We start from the raw sequence: 15,919 nt of genomic DNA on the forward strand, positions 1-15,919 counted from the left end.
ATCACTGTCCTTGTGATCAGGACTGTAAACATGACATACTAATCCAAGATCTCATTGGGACAATTTGATCACCATTCCCAACTCTGCACTGTAAACATTATTGTGCTCTGAACTATTTATTGACTACGACTTCATTTGGCAGAACCATGTGCAATATCTGTCAGATACCTGATATATGTGACGGTGCAGAGGAAAATAAAGAAGTGGTAATGATAATGAGTGGCAATTCAGATGCTGTATGAATATTTTAAATGGTGTCATTTGTTGTGTTGATTTGGGAAATTCTGCACCGATTCTTCAAAAGAAGAGCAGTGATATTATTGCCAATGTCCCGTAAGTTACTAAAATAGAATGGTAGGTCACTATTACATTTTTGGCTAGCTTGCTGTGTGCAGATTGGCTCATGTATTTCATACACTTCAACTCTCTCTTCAGTTCAAAAATACATTAGCTGTGAATCATTCTCTGGTATCTCAAGACAACAAATGAAGGTCTTTGTCTCTTCAAGAAGGTAGAATTAGAATAGTACAGCACAGGAACAGGATCTTCAGCCCACTATGCCCATGCCGACAATGATGTCAAGTTGAACTAATCTCCTCTACCTGCGCATAATCCATATCCTCCCATTCCCTGTATATTCATGTGCCTATCTAAGAGCGTCTTAAATTACACCTTTTTTTCTGCCTCCACCACTATCCTGGCAGCACGATGCAGGCACCAACCACTCTGTGTAAGAAACTTGTCCACGCATCTCCATTTACTCAATTAGGGCTTGGACACACTAGAGGCAGGAAACATGTTCCCGATGTTGGGGGAGTCCAGAACCAGGGGCCACAGTTTAAGAATAAGGAGTAAGCCATTTAGAACGGAGACGAGGAAACACTTTTTCTCACAGAGAGTGGTGAGTCTGTGGGATTCTCTGCCTCAGAGGACGGTGGAGGCAGGTTCTCTGGATGCTTTCAAGAGAGAGTTAGATAGGGCTCTTAAAAAAGCGGAGTCAGGGGATATGGGAAGAAGGCTGGAACGGGGTACTGATTGGGGATGATCAGCCATGATCACATTGAATGTGGCTCGAAGGATCAAATGGCCTACTCCTGCACCTATTGTCCATTGTCTATTGCCAACTCCTTAAAGAATCCAAAAGTAATTTCAATCATTGAGACAAAGTAACTATTTCAATGCATTAATATTTTTATCAAGTTCTATTTCCGAAGCATTAATTTCTTGCAGAGCTGTGGATATAGATCAATCTGGACCCAGCCAACTGATAGGACTTTCCACTTGCAGATGCTGAAACCTGAGAGCGCTAATCATTTTCATCCAAGCATTAAAATGGTTGCTTTGTCACAATATTTTCAAGAGAGAGTTAGATGTAGCTCTTTGTGCTAATGGAATCAAAGAATATGAGGAAAAAGCAGGAACGGGGTACTGATTTTGGATGATCAGCCATGATCATATTGAATGGCGGTGCTGGCTCAAGGGGCCGAATTGCCTACTCCTGCACCTATTTTCTATGCTTCTATGATTCAGATGAGGAATCATCTGATTCTGCAAGTTGGCCTCAGGATGCGTATCCTGATTCCCACCCCTTCCTCAGTGGTTGGGAAACCTTTGACAAATCAACAACTGTAAAATAAATGTTATATTGTGTTAAAGTTCCCAATAGTAATCTGAATTAACAACAGCTATAAAACTGTCAAGAAAATGTAAAAAGCAATTAACTTTAGTTAAAACACTAACAAATAATCAAACAGATACTGTAAGCAAAGCATTTTCAAGGACTTTCTCTTTGCACAAATCCAGTGAAGTAACATTTTCTTCTATAGTCTTCCACAGTGTAAAGCTGAGGGGCCAGATGGGAAGTACATCTAGACTCTCTGGAGTGATTTAATGTTTTGCCAATGGGCTCACTGGTAACTCCAATGAAGCAGGAGATGACGTGTGCTTGCAACCAACTTCCAGCCTGGTTCGAACTTTACATTTAGCTGAGAATAAGTGGAAGCCTAAAGGGGCCTACCCACTTGGGCGACCTAAACTGCGAGTTTAGAAGAGTTTGCCCTCGACTCAAACTCGCAGCATGGTTGACACATGGCCCTAGGAGGTCTATGAGGTGGCTGGAACTCTCCTTCATGCTCGAGGGAGGTTCCCGTCTACTCGCGGTCTCAGCTAGGTGGCCAATTTTTTTTTAGCATATTGAAACATTTTCCGCGAGTAAGATTTGGTCGGCATGGGTCTTTTTCACTCGTAGTGCAGTGGAGTGGAGTCGATATATACTTACAGGCACTCGAGGGCAGCCGTAGGCCATTTCCTACGTTGACTGGGCATTTTGATTGGCTCATTGGAGTTTCACGACCTAGGAAGACCTACCGGTAGGTAACATGCCCGCTAAACTTTATTATACTTCTTAAAAATGTCTCCACTCCTTCTTCCCACCCCCTTCTCTCCCCCTTCTCCCCTTCTCTCTCCTCTCTCCTTCTCTCCCCCCACCCCCCGCGTTCTCTAAAGGACTCACGGTACTCTGTGGCAGCCGTTTACCTTCCTCTTCATCGCGCAGACACGCTCTTCCGTTATCCCTGGCCCCCACCTTCACGGTGTGTGTGTGTGTGTGTGTGTGTGTGTGTGTGTGTGTGTGTGTGTGTGTGTGTGTGTGTGTGTGTGTGTGTGTGTGTGTGTGTGTGTGTGTGTGTGTGTGTGTGTGTGTGTGTGTGTGTGTGTGTGTGTGTGTGTGTGTGTGTGTGTGTGTGTGGTCAGTAGCTCGCGGTTCGGTCGATCCAGCTCGCGGTTTCAACGCGGCCGGTCGATCCACCTCGAGGCTTTCCAGGCGAGTGCCCTCTTCTGGACTCGAGGATTAGGTCGCCCAAGTGGGACAGGCCCTATAAGACTTCCTGAAGCATGAGCAGTTGATAGCTGACAGTTCAGCAAGATGTGTTCCATGTTTGGTTACATATCTGTCTTTCTCCAGTTTCTCATTGTTATTATTGTTGCATGAGCTCACACTTACTCCATGCTCTGCAAGACACATCAGCATTGAGATCAATTCAGTCTTAATTCAAATGTGCACAGCTGCACATTCACTAGTATTGGCAACTGGCTCACTTAACGTAACCAGAAAGCAGTTTAAGCCCAGCTCTTTCCTCGTCTGAGCAGTTTGCCTGCTGGTGAGATAAACTGATGATGAGCCACGACATAACTGTTATTTTGGAGACAAAACCATTGGTGTCACATTTTACTGCCAAAAGCTTCACGGTGGCGCAGCGGTAGAGTTGCTGCCTTACAGCGAATGCAGCGCCGGAGACCCAGGTTCGATCCCGACTACGGGTGCTGTCTGTACGGAGTTTTACGTTCTCCCCGTGACCTGTGTGGGTTTTCTCCGAGACCTTCGGTTTCCTCCCACACTCCAAAGGCGTACAGGTGTGTAGGTTATTGGCTGGTAAATGTAAAAATTGTCCCTAGTGGGTGTAGGATAGTATTAATGTACGGGGATCGCTGGTCGGCGCGGACCGTGTTGGCCGAAGGGCCTGTTTCCATGCTGTATCTCCAAACTAAACTAAACTAAACTAGGAGACAAGAAACTGTGGATGCTGGAAACTGGGCAAAAAGCAAAATGCTGGAGGACTTCAGTGGGTCAGGCAATCTAGTGGTGGGAAATGGACAAATGGTGCTCCATGTCCATGGTTGTACCCTATAGAAACACACAACAATGTACATTACCATTTGCCCCATTGTGCTTTGGTTGGCTTTGTGAAAAGGCAATCTGATTAAATCCGATTCCCTTAACTTCCACATTGGTCTGCCAATGCTTCCCTTTCAAGCACACATGCAATTGCATTCACAATTTTTTAATCACGTATTTCGTGGTTAGTACAATAGCACATAGACCATAGAACAAGAACAGACCCTTGGGCCCATAATGTTTTTGTGCGAACATGTTGCCTAAACCAACTCTCCTCTGCCTACACATAATCCATATCCCTCCGTATACATATGGCTATCCAAAAGTATTTTAAATGATACTAAAGTATCTACCTCAACCACCACCCCTGGCACTCACCACACTCTGTGTAGCAAACGTGCCCCGCCATCTCTTCCTATTGAGGGAGTGCAGCATAGGTTCACAAGGTTAATTCCTGGGATGGCGGGACTGTCATACGCTGAGCGAATGGAGCGGCTGGGCTTGTATACTCCAGAATTTAGGATGAGAGGGGATCTTATTGAAACATATAAGATTATTAAGGGTTTGGACATGCCAGAGGCAGGAAACATGTTCCCGATATTGGGGGAGTCCAGAACCAGGGGCCACCGTTTTAGAATAAAGGGTAAGCCATTTAGAACGGAGATGAGGAAACACTTTTTCACACAGAGAGTGGTGAGTCTGTGGAATTCTCAGCCTCAGTGGGCAGTGGAGGCAGGTTCTCTGGACACTTTCAAGAGAGAGCTAGATAGGGCTCTTAAAGATAGCGGAGTCAGGGGATATGGGGATAAGGCAGGAACGGGGTACTGATTGTGGATGATCAGCCACCATCACATTGAATGGCGGTGCTGGCTTGAAGGGCTGAATGGACTACTCCTGCACCTATTGGCTATCTCCTTTAATCATTGCCATTCTTATTTAAAGCAATGCCCTCTAGTATTTAATTTTTCCATCCTGGGAAAAAGGTTCTGACTGTCTATCCTATCTATGACTCTCAGAATTTCATATATTTAATTTTTGCGAGACCTGACAGAAGTGCATACATGCAAGACACTGGAGAAATGTAAAAATAACCCAACTTCATTTGTAATGTAGGATAACCTTCCCGAATATTGTGTGAATGTAAAGTTTAAAATCCAGTTCAGAATTACAAACATCACTTTCCAATTCATTATTTATTAGGAGATGATGTCCTTATAGTTTCATTTGACAAATCACACATACTGTATGATGTTATAATTATCTGTAATATCATTGTTTTCTAAAACACAAAATACTGAAAATATTTCTAGCTATGTACGTTCACATAAATGTAAAATAACGCTAAAAATAAATAAGACAGATATTTTAAATGGTATTCATATTTAACCTTTTGAAGCATATGGATACATAAAAATATACTTACCCTAAAACATTTATTATGAAGATTTTCAGTGCCTGACCACTGTTTGCCCTTGTTCTTTCAATATCATTTACTTTCAGAGAAGTCTGAATCTGATTTTTATTTCAGAGTTTAACATAAAAATGAAAACTGAGAATTGCATAGTTTCAAAATACATTTCTTAAGGCTTGAATTTAGTGGAAATATCACACGTGGTGACTCCAGCCTATGAAGCAGTATATGTCCACAGATAAACTCTGATCAAAGTCTGACTGCCAGCATTTGGAACGGCATAAGGAACGTCACTAGTTATGTCAAAACTGAACTTGGAATGTAATTGCTGCTCAGAGGGATTCATCAGACTCAGGAGGATATGAATTTCAATACTTATCCAGATGACATTTATGCTTTCATGCCAGTGGTGCTTTGGTTAAAATAAATTGCTTCCCAGAAACAGCACTGCACGACTGAAATGCCGATAGGGTGGAAACAAGGGTTTTCAAAATTTATATAAATCTGTTCATGATGCATATTTTTGAATTCTGCTTGCGTGTCAGCCTTTCATCTGTCAAGTACCTCCAGCAAGCACTCTAAAGCAATGGAGATGTATCAGCATGCAGACTCCCAATTCCTCCCATTGCACTGGGCTGATAAGCAAACATTCATCACCAACATTCATCCTGGCCATGGAGACCTTAATTATACTCAACACTGATGGGTGGACCATGTTGTTCACATCCCCAGTGCCAGACTGCTGTAACAGGCACTCACTGCCAAGCGCACATATTCACTACCTTGTTGCTAGAGGAAATTATTCAAAGATGTCTCACAACTCGCTTGAAAAAATGTGACAACCCACCATCTAGTGGAAGTCCTATAACTGTTCAAAAATGGAAACGGAGCCAGGATAATTTTGTGTGTAGGAAAGAACTACAGATGCTGATTTAAATCAAAGGTAGACACAAAATGGTGGAGTAACTCAGTGGTACAGGCAGCATCTTTGGAGAGAAGGAACGGATGACGTTTCAGGTCAAGATCCTTCTTCAGACTTGGGTCTTCAGAGTTACTCCAGCATTTTGTGTCTACCCAGGAGAATTTTGTATTCTCTTCATTGGGAGCACGTACTGTATAGGCCATTGTAAACAGAGATGGAGTGAACCATCTCCAAAACTATCCAACCATCCAATCCACCATACCACATATCTCCTGCCTCACCTGTGGCAGAACATGAAGGTGCCATATTGGCCTCATCTGCCACCCTAGATCCTACATAACAGGAGTGGAAGCAAATCAACCTCAACCCTATGGGACTGCCTGCTTTGTACAGGTGTCAGCTCTTATTATCATCTTAACAAACATATCTTTCCCTCAATGTAATGCAGTATGTTTCTTTAATTGACCACCTAAAAACTTCAGTTCGTCAATCGCCTTGAAACTTACAATTCAACATATTTGGGAATGATATTCCAATTTCCATAGTGTTGAAAACATTGTTTAAAGTGGAAGGCAGTAAAATACATTTAACTAGGGCATTTTAGAGGCAGAAATAGGAAAATGTGCTTCAGTCCTTCAGCAACCTCTGCATTTCAATGGGATCAGCTGCAAAAAGGTTTTCACATTTATTTTGCATTCACAAGTACCACAGTATCTCGGTGACTCTGTGGTAATTTTGCATATTTTGTTGAGAAATTTTGTAAAACCTGTGGGAACATTTGCACAACCCAATCATTCACAATACATCTGGATCATCTCCATTGAATTTGTCACACCTCTTCCTTGTATCTTTTCAATTCTTGTAAGAATTAGGCGCACTTCAAAAGCGAGGAAACGAGTGGAGGAAAAAAAGTGAAAAGCAAAAGTAAGTATGTAAATAAAACAAAGCAAGACTTTGAAATAAAATGGTACATAAATGAGAAATAGCAACAATATGAATAGAAGCAAGTTAAAAAGAAAGAAGAATAGATAGAAATTAAATGAAGAAAATAACATCAAATATGTCACTAGATTTTGTGATTTAGACACAGCATATGCATGAAATATTGTTGGTTTATATACTGCCACTTAATTATAATTGTTATTATCTATATACTTATAAAAGACTTGTTTCTATGTGAGTGTGTCTGTTATTGTCTTTTTGCCAAAACGGTACATGATAGCGCTAAATTTTTTGCAGAATCTTACTCAGCTTTTTCCCATCGTCGATCTAATAAGTTTCCTTCAGATTGGATGTTATATTTCACGTTATTGATGATTAAAGTTAAAAAAATGCCAAAAGGGCTTCTGAGAGAGAGACTCTTCAAGCAGCTTCCAGTGATGATGTCACAATGCCATCTCACAGTCCACCAATCGCAATGGGCTCTCATTTACACAAGCTGCTGAGTGTGACAATGACATCACAATGGGACGTTGCCAATGGTAACCGCAGCAACAGCTTGAAGGGGAGGTTGCCAATGGTAACTGCAGTAGAACCTTGGAGGAGAATGCTGCGCGCCACCATCGAGGAAGAGGGAGAGAGGGAGAGGGAGAGAGCGAGGGAGAGAGGGGGAGAGGGGGAGAGGGGGAGAGAGATAGAGAGAGAGAGAGAGAGCTGCCACCCCTCCCCTCGCCCCGTCCTCCCTGCCCCCCCCCCCCCGCTCCCACCCCCCCCCCCCCCCCACACTCCCCCAATCCCTCCCACCCTCCCTCCTGCCCCCCCTCGCGAAGGAGAGTTCCAGTGACCTCATATGACTTCCTTGGACCACGTGTCGACCATGCTGCGAGTTTGAGTCGAGGGCAAACTCTTCTAAACTCGCAGATTAGGTCACCGCAATGGGACAGGCCCTTTAGTGAAGACAGAACCAAAGTACTTGTTTAACTGTTCTGCCATTTCCTTGTTGCCCATTATAATTTCACCTGTCTTTGACTGTAAGGGACCTACATTCGTCTTCACTAATCTAGTGAAGTTTCGTGTTGAGTGTGAAAAAGGGTCTCGACTCGAAACGTCACCTATCCATGTCCTCTAGGCTGACCTGCTGAGTTACTTCAGCACTGTGTCCTTTTCCCAAAATGCATCGAAGATTTGCTACAAGTTTGCACCTCATCACTGGACCATCGCGTATGCAGCATTAGGAAATGGCCAACAATTTTGATAATTCTACTTTTGCGCTGGAATTTCTGAATCTGGTGCCTTTTACTCGGAGAACTGCAGACAGTTCCATGCAGAATGCCAGAGTTTCCCTGGCAAAATCCAGGCATTCTATTCACCGCTCTGCCCTCTAGAGGCTCATTGATGAATTACCATGGGGGAAACATTCACACTCTCACAATAGTTCCTTCGAATGGAAGTACTAAACTGCATTTATTCACCATGTAAGCTGGGCTGCGTGTTAAGGGATTTTATGTTTAAATATTAATTGCATGTCAATTCAGGAAATCATGATAAAGCGTGTCAAAGCATGCAGATTCTGATATTCAATTCATTTCTTAAATATTGCCTAAAATTCTCCTCATATTTTCTAAATATAAACATAACATTATTTCAGCTTACCCAACAATAAATCTTATGGTTAATACCCCTTATCACTCTGCAGTCACAAGCATTGAGGAGGGTGCAGACGAGGTTTACCGGAATGGTCCCTGTCATTACTGGCAGGTCCGGCATTTATTGTCCTTGCCCAGTTGCTCCTAAAAAGGTGTTGATGAGCCATCTTCCTGAACTGCTTAAGTCTTGCAAGTGAACAAATTCCATGTGTGCTGTTGAGGAACGAATTCCAGGATTCAGATCAAATGACATTGAAGGAACAGCAATATATTTCCAAGTCAGGATGGTGTCTACCTTGAAGACAGACCTGCAGGTGAAGCCTGCACCCTGAGATAAAGATTCTGACCATCTACATACCTTATCTCTGTTTCCCCCTCAGTCTCCCCTCAACTTCTGGCGCTCCAGAGAAAATAATCCAAGTTAGTCCAACTTCTCCTTGCAACTAATACCCCCTTATCCAGCCAGCATTCTAGTAAACCTCCTGAACCCCCTCCAAAGCCTTTATGGAATGCATTGTAATACACCAAAGCCTTATAGAGCTGCATCATGACTTCCTGGCCCTTTACTAAATCCGACAACTGATAAAGACATGCATACTATTAGCCTTTGTTACCACTCTATCTGCTTGTGTTGCAACTATCTAGGAGATATGGAGTTTTACCATAGATCCTTCTGTACATCAATCCTCTGACAAAAGGGACTTGGCATTAACTGTATATTTTCCTCTTTCATTCAACTTTGCAAAGTGCATCACCTCAACCATTTCTCCACCTATTTCTGTAGCTGATCTATTTCCTGCTGTATAATTTGCCAGCCTTTCCTCCTGTCCACAACTCAAGTTGGTGAGGGTGGGGCAGAGGATGTTGTCTATTAATTAATCAACTTTAAAAACACTTGCCAAGAACCCTCATGGTAGGCTGATCGAGAAGATTAAGTCACGGGAACCACGGTGATTTAGCAGGTTGGAATCAAAATAGACTAAAAAAATGCAATTAAATTCAACAAGTTAGAAATTGCTTTGCTACTTTTTAGCTGTGAGATGACAACACTAACTGCTCTGCCAATGTGCCACAGATCTGCTTCATTGGACTTCCTTGTGATAAAGCTGTGCTGAAACTGACATTCCTGGTACAATGCAGTGACCCTTTTATTTTGATACATCACAAGTTCCTGTAGTGATGGGAATTCAGCGGGGCAAGTGCAATTCCTGCAGCCAGTTATTAAACGGGTCATGCAACAAATCAGGTGCAACATTCTCAGCAACAATTGAAGTTGCTACAGAATGAATTTGATGTTGGAATGATTGGAGAGTGTGTGATATTCCTTGTGCAGTTCAGAGAGGCCGAGAGAGGCTGGTGACAAAATAAAGCCTGGAGGAGACATGTTCTTTCTGCATAGGATCCACAGGGACTCTGCACTGATACAGCCAGGTTTATGTGCAGAGGATCTTGGTTTGTATGTGAGGAACCTGCAACAACATGAGTGCAGTGTGTGAATACCTGCTCTCTCGGGAAACTTCCATTATAGCTGAATTCTATTGTTCGCAGTGGATGGAGTCTCCTCCATCTGAATCTGTAGAATGGATGACTTTTATAATGCCCTTGTGAGGTGAAAACTGTAAGATGTAGCAAAGTTCAACAGCAGCATCCTGAAATAATACTGAGGATATGATACTGAGTAACTAGGACCCTGACCTCGACATAAATGTGTTCAAGAAGGAACTGCAGATGCTGGAAGATCGAAGGTACACAAAAATGCTGGAGAAACTCAACGGGTGCAGCAGCATCTATGGAGCGAAGGAAATAGGTGACGTTTCGGGCCAAAACCCTTCTTCAGACCCTTCTGAAGACCCTTCTTCAGATCCTTCTGAAGAAGGGTTTGACCCGAAACGTCACCTATTTCCTTCACTCCATAGATGCTGCTGCACCCGCTGAGTTTCTCCAGCATTTTTGTGTACCTTCGACATAAATGTGCTGGTTTATATGTCACAAGAGATCGTTAATTGCAGTCAGGACAAAGCATCCCTTTATGTGGCATAATTTAAAGGGAAACAGGATTAATGAAACTTGGATAGACTGGTAAATACAAACTAATATTTTCCGACTATTGGGGTCAAATATTTTGTTGTATACAAGCATGTTACACAAGAGTTTACACTATTTATGGGCAGGAATCTTACACTGAAATAAAGATACTTGGGCAGTTGTAAACCTCAGAGAAAAGTCAGGCGTTGACGTTCCAAACTGGGCTCAGACAACAAAATATGTGTGCAACAGAGTAAGGCCATCTTCAACTGCACAACCCCTTTATACATCACAGATATAACATTACCTGTACTATTTTTCCAAGGCCAGAGAGTTTGTTCAGCAGTAAATAAAACACAATATGCTGTAAAAAAAACTTGGTTATTTCACTTTCATCAAACATCATCAATAGATTTCGAAATCGGAAGATTGTGCGAAAAAATTCCCATGTTTTGTCAGGCAACTTAATAATCCGTTCACCAGCTAGGGTGCAGTCCTGACTTCACATCTATCTCAGTGGAGAACTGAACTATCTATAATCGGACTATATTGGACTTTATCTTGCACGAAATGTTGTACTCTTTATCCTTAACTCTTTATCTGTACACTGTAGATAGCTTCATTGTATTATGTAGAGTATTTTATTGGATAGCATGTAACAACAATTTTTCACTATAACGTGGTAAAATGTGAGTAAACTAAACGGAACTAAACTAAAATATGTAATCACTGTTACTGTATTGGTTACCTTTGTTCTTATCTATTCAGTTCCAGCAAGAGTTCGCTGCAATGATTATCTTTCTACCACAACCACGCCTTTTCCTCAGATGGCCTCAAGCATTTGTCCTTGATCACTTTCTGTTTCACAGTAACGATATGAACTCTTTCCACATATCCTCCACTTTGACATTCAATAACACTTTGGTGAGACTTTATTGTCACATGTACATAGGTACAGGGAAATTCTTTGTTCTGCGTACGATCTGATAAAATCAAACTATAGATAGGCACAATCTTAGATATGTACACAAGTGCAACAATAGTGGTATAGGAACAGTAGATTTCACCGAGGCAGTACACAAAGACGCCACGTTTCTGATGCCAATGTGTCCTTCATGTTTCAAGGTTCTTAATAATGTGGAGTTTTATCTTTGCCTTTAAGGCCAGTTGCCCTGGTGGTGGCACTGGGTCAGTGTTGCAGGTGTTGACCCGGCCTGGTGATGTTGTTGGTGCCCTCCATCACTGCTCTGCCTCTCTGTGCTGCTGCAGGCCCCGTCTGATCAGCTTGTTTGGCCCCAGTGGAGCCTCCAGTGGGGCCCGGTCCATGTGCTCCCCAGCTGATGCATGGCCTCTAGCGGCCCACTTCACTGACACCTCGACCCCTCGCCTCCCGCCGTCCCCGCTCAGCCTCTGAGCACCTGCCGCAGCTGAGCTCGGAATCCCCAGCTGAGGGGATTCTCCAGTCAATCAGCTCACTCCTCCTCGCCTCCGTTCATCATGATCTTGAAATCTGCACTTGGTCCAGCGTCCACTACCATCGCCGCCTTCCGCCACCCTCCTCACTGCTTCCCAGTCTTTGGGCCCAGCAGGAGTCGAGACTCGGACGAGGAGGGTGTCAGGGTACAGCTGCGGCTCACTGGGGCCTTCTTGATGCACACGGCTCGCCAGGGCCAGTTTCCATATGAGATGTGCATATGAAGTTGGTTTGAGAGTTTCCAGTAAAATTAGTTCACTTTATTCCAGACTATATGTCTGTTGTTGGGACATATTCAGTATTAACCAGGTAAACATGGCACTAGCTGAGCTGCAACAGTACAATTTAAAGAGATTGCCTTGAGCAAGACATAATACCAGAGGTACATGATCTAGATAAGACCCTTTTCATTTATCTTTTGGGCCCCAAAACTCTTGCACCTTAGTCTGAACTTCTACCCCTCTACCGAGCCCCAAACCGAGCTTGTTTACTTCCCACCCATTGATCGATCACTCCCTCCAGCCCCCAACTATGGCACCAGCCTCCTCCATTGAGGGATACACTTCAGGTAACACCATCAAGTTTCTAGGTGAATATTCGTACCAGACCACTGCTACCTACGGCACACTGGTGGAGCAGCCACCTCACAGCGCCAGTGAACCCAGTTCAATCCTGATCTTGGGTTCAGTCTGTGTGGAGTTTGTATATTTCCTCTGTTACTGCAAGGATTTCCTTTGGTTACTTCCCATATCCCAATGACCTGCAGGTTGGTAGATTAATTGGCCACCATTGTTTTTTAGGTGGGTAACAGAATCTGAGTTGAAAGTAATGTGAATAATGTCAGATCAGTGTGGGGGTGAATGTTTGTGCAGACTCAATGAGTCAAAGGCCCTGATTCTGTGCTGCTTGTCTCCATGACAACAGAACCTACACCCTGGTCCCCTCCCCAACCCTCTGAAGAAGGGTCTTGACCCGAAACGTCACCCATTCCTTCTATCCAGAGATGCTACCTGTCCCGCTGAGTTACTCCAGCATTTAGCTTCCCCTAACCTCGATCACATTCCCTCAGTTCCCAACTAACCCACCACATCCCAACCGATGATTGTAGAGCCCACCATCGCATCTTGGCCATATCTCACTCTCACCCCAACCCTCCTTCTGAGTTGCAACTCTCCAACTTTGACCTCAGCCTCTCCTTGTCGAGTTTGGTATGTCAGCACTGATGAGTTTCTAGACCAATATTCTTTTTCAGAAAGCTCATCATAATTTAACCTGTGCTGCTGTGAACTGATCTGCAACATGGGTGGAAATCCTGAGGGGGAGGGGGGGCGAGGGGACACTTCCCCCTTAAGCTTTGAAGGTGGGGGGCAATCCCCCCCATGTTTTGTAATCCGGACTTTATCAGACGCTTTCTAAGGGCTGAATCAACTCGTTCACGGGGCTTTTCAGTGCCCGGCGCAGCTTAAAATCAAACTGCTGCATCGAGGCGATCGAGGAGTTCGAGGCTCCCGATGTTGAAGCCCCGCCGGCCGATGAAAGGACCCGCGAACGGGCCGATTCAAGCCCCACGATTTGGGACGGACGAAGCTGCTGGTGCTGGACTTCGGAGTCGGTCACCAACCACGTCCGCTCCCAATGTTACCATCCACAGGGCCCACGGTCGAAGCCTATCATGTGTGCGCATGTGCGTGAGTGTGTGTGCATGCACGCGTGCGACCGCCAAGAAATTGTGTCCCCTCCCCATGTTTTGATAGCGATTTCCGTGCCTGACCTGCAAGCACTTTTTTTCAACTGCATATTTGCTTTAGGAAAACGGGAAAACTGGACGCTTTAAGAAACAAGACAAATATTCTCTCCGAGTAAAGGATTTTTCAAGGAACTCACAGATATTCTTTATCTTCCTGGCAGATAAATCAGCGTTCTTTTTGAAGTCATCAGTGCCCTCTCCTTTCTCCCAATTACTATACCTTACTTCTCCACCCCTTTTTTGACAGATCCTGCTCCAAGCTAATTGGACCAACCATTCTCATGAGGATGTTTGAACAAAAAAATCAACTAGTTTCCACAGTAACTTTTACCTTTCTGACCCCCCCCCCCCCCCCCCCCCTCGCACCCCCCCCCCCCCACCACCCTCCCTCCTCCACAAAGTGACTTGGTGGCTTGATGTATGTGCCCATGGGGCAGAGTGGTTTGTTTACTCGGTGGGTGGCACATTATGAACACACATTGCCACTGGCCATTTATCTTCAGTTTCATCCCTGGGTTTATTTTTGTTGGCAAGGTTTTGTTAAAACACATCTCTCTCGTATACCTGAGTAAGTCGAGAAATATAAAGAATTTGAAGCAACGTTAGTAAAGACATGGATAATTAGTTTTCAATTTGCTGTTTGGTATTTGGTATTGTTAAAACACGGCAGGAGAATTCTTTTCAGTGATAGTGCAGCAATCTTCACAAATCTAAGGGTTTAAAAGTCGCCCTTTGTTTCTGACCACCAATAATGATTGAATTCCAAATGTTACATTTTGTTTCCAATTTTTATCTGAAATCGACTTCAATTTCAATTGTAGGTACTGTCATTTCAAGTAACGTGAGTAATAGTTTATTTTGATATACCTTTTTAAAATAGTAATCTCACTCGCTTTTGCCAAATTCTTCAAGAATTCTTTAGCTTCTTTGCCATGAAAATGTACATAAGCCACCCCCAAAACGGAAAGAATAGATTTTTGCCATTCATTTCCAGAATCAGTAGCTTATTCTGATTGCAATAGAATGAAAAGGTATGTTTAAATGTAGTGCTAACATCTCAATAAAGCTTATCTAATAAGATAAAAAAAATCTCACATTTTGGAACTTTTAACCATCATTTAGTGGTTGTAATTAGTAGACCCAAGTCATGCACAATAATATTTGGTGTCCTTCTGCTATTGCATTAACTAGCGTTATTAAAGAGTTGCCTGGCCCCCAGGCATAGTTAACTAAATTCTTCATCTCAAACTATATTTGTTGTTTCAGGTTTGAATTTAGAAGAGAATCGAGAGTGGAATGCCTCCTCTTCCCACTGAATAAAGGCTCGCATTTGCAAAGGATCATATGTGAAATAAACCCTGCCGCCCAATAATGAATAGTTCAATAATGAACTAGCGATAGTGTGCAATAACCTAATTAGGAGTTAATCGGTGTGGTTCAGCATTATCGGGCCAGGTACAGTCCACTGTTCAATTTCATCAGCTATCCCGGTCAGATTCATGTTATTAAAATAAACCCAAATAGTTAAAACATAAAAATTATGAAATGTAAAATATTAAGCTTAATTAAAATGACAATTAGGATCGCACGGTTGAAAATTTGGGATGGTACGGTGGTGCAGCTGGTAGAAGTGCTGCCTCACAGCGCCTGAGACCTTTATTCGATCCCACCTTGGATTCCCACTGCTACCATCAGGCCTGAAGTCCCATGTCGCTAGGTTCTGAAATAGCCACTTCTTTGAAGAGCCTTTGTAAATTAGCCAGTGTGTACCCTATGAATCTGTGGTGAAATGCTGAAAAATGGAGTGAAGTGCTGGTAAACTGCCAGCTTGCTTGATTAGATCTCCTTAGTCATATGATGGGCACAGTCTGGTTGCAGCAGAGCAGTTGAAGGTCCCATTGCACATCCTGGTGCAGTGACTGTGCAAATGAGCTAACGTAGTTGCTATCCGTAGTTAATGGTGGACTTTAGGAGGAGAGGAACATCCCTGTCCTCTGTCTCCATCAAGGGTGTGGATGTGCAGTTCATCAGGGAGTACAAATTCCTTGGAGTGTACCTGGACAGTAAATGACTGGTCCAGGA

At 43.4% G+C, this 15,919-nt stretch overlaps 1 long non-coding RNA gene across 1 annotated transcript; it reads left to right on the plus strand.

The window, feature by feature from the left end:
- Positions 1-8,655: 8,655 nt before the first annotated feature.
- On the plus strand, positions 8,656-12,235 carry LOC116981607. The gene is made up of 3 exons (XR_004414248.1): positions 8,656-8,689; positions 11,104-11,109; positions 12,225-12,235. It is a non-coding gene; the product is annotated as an uncharacterized LOC116981607 (long non-coding RNA).
- The last annotated feature ends 3,684 nt before the right edge of the window (positions 12,236-15,919 follow it).

The sequence above is a fragment of the Amblyraja radiata genome, chromosome 15 (genome assembly GCF_010909765.2).
Source record: "Amblyraja radiata isolate CabotCenter1 chromosome 15, sAmbRad1.1.pri, whole genome shotgun sequence".
Taxonomy (NCBI): Eukaryota; Metazoa; Chordata; class Chondrichthyes; order Rajiformes; family Rajidae; genus Amblyraja; species Amblyraja radiata.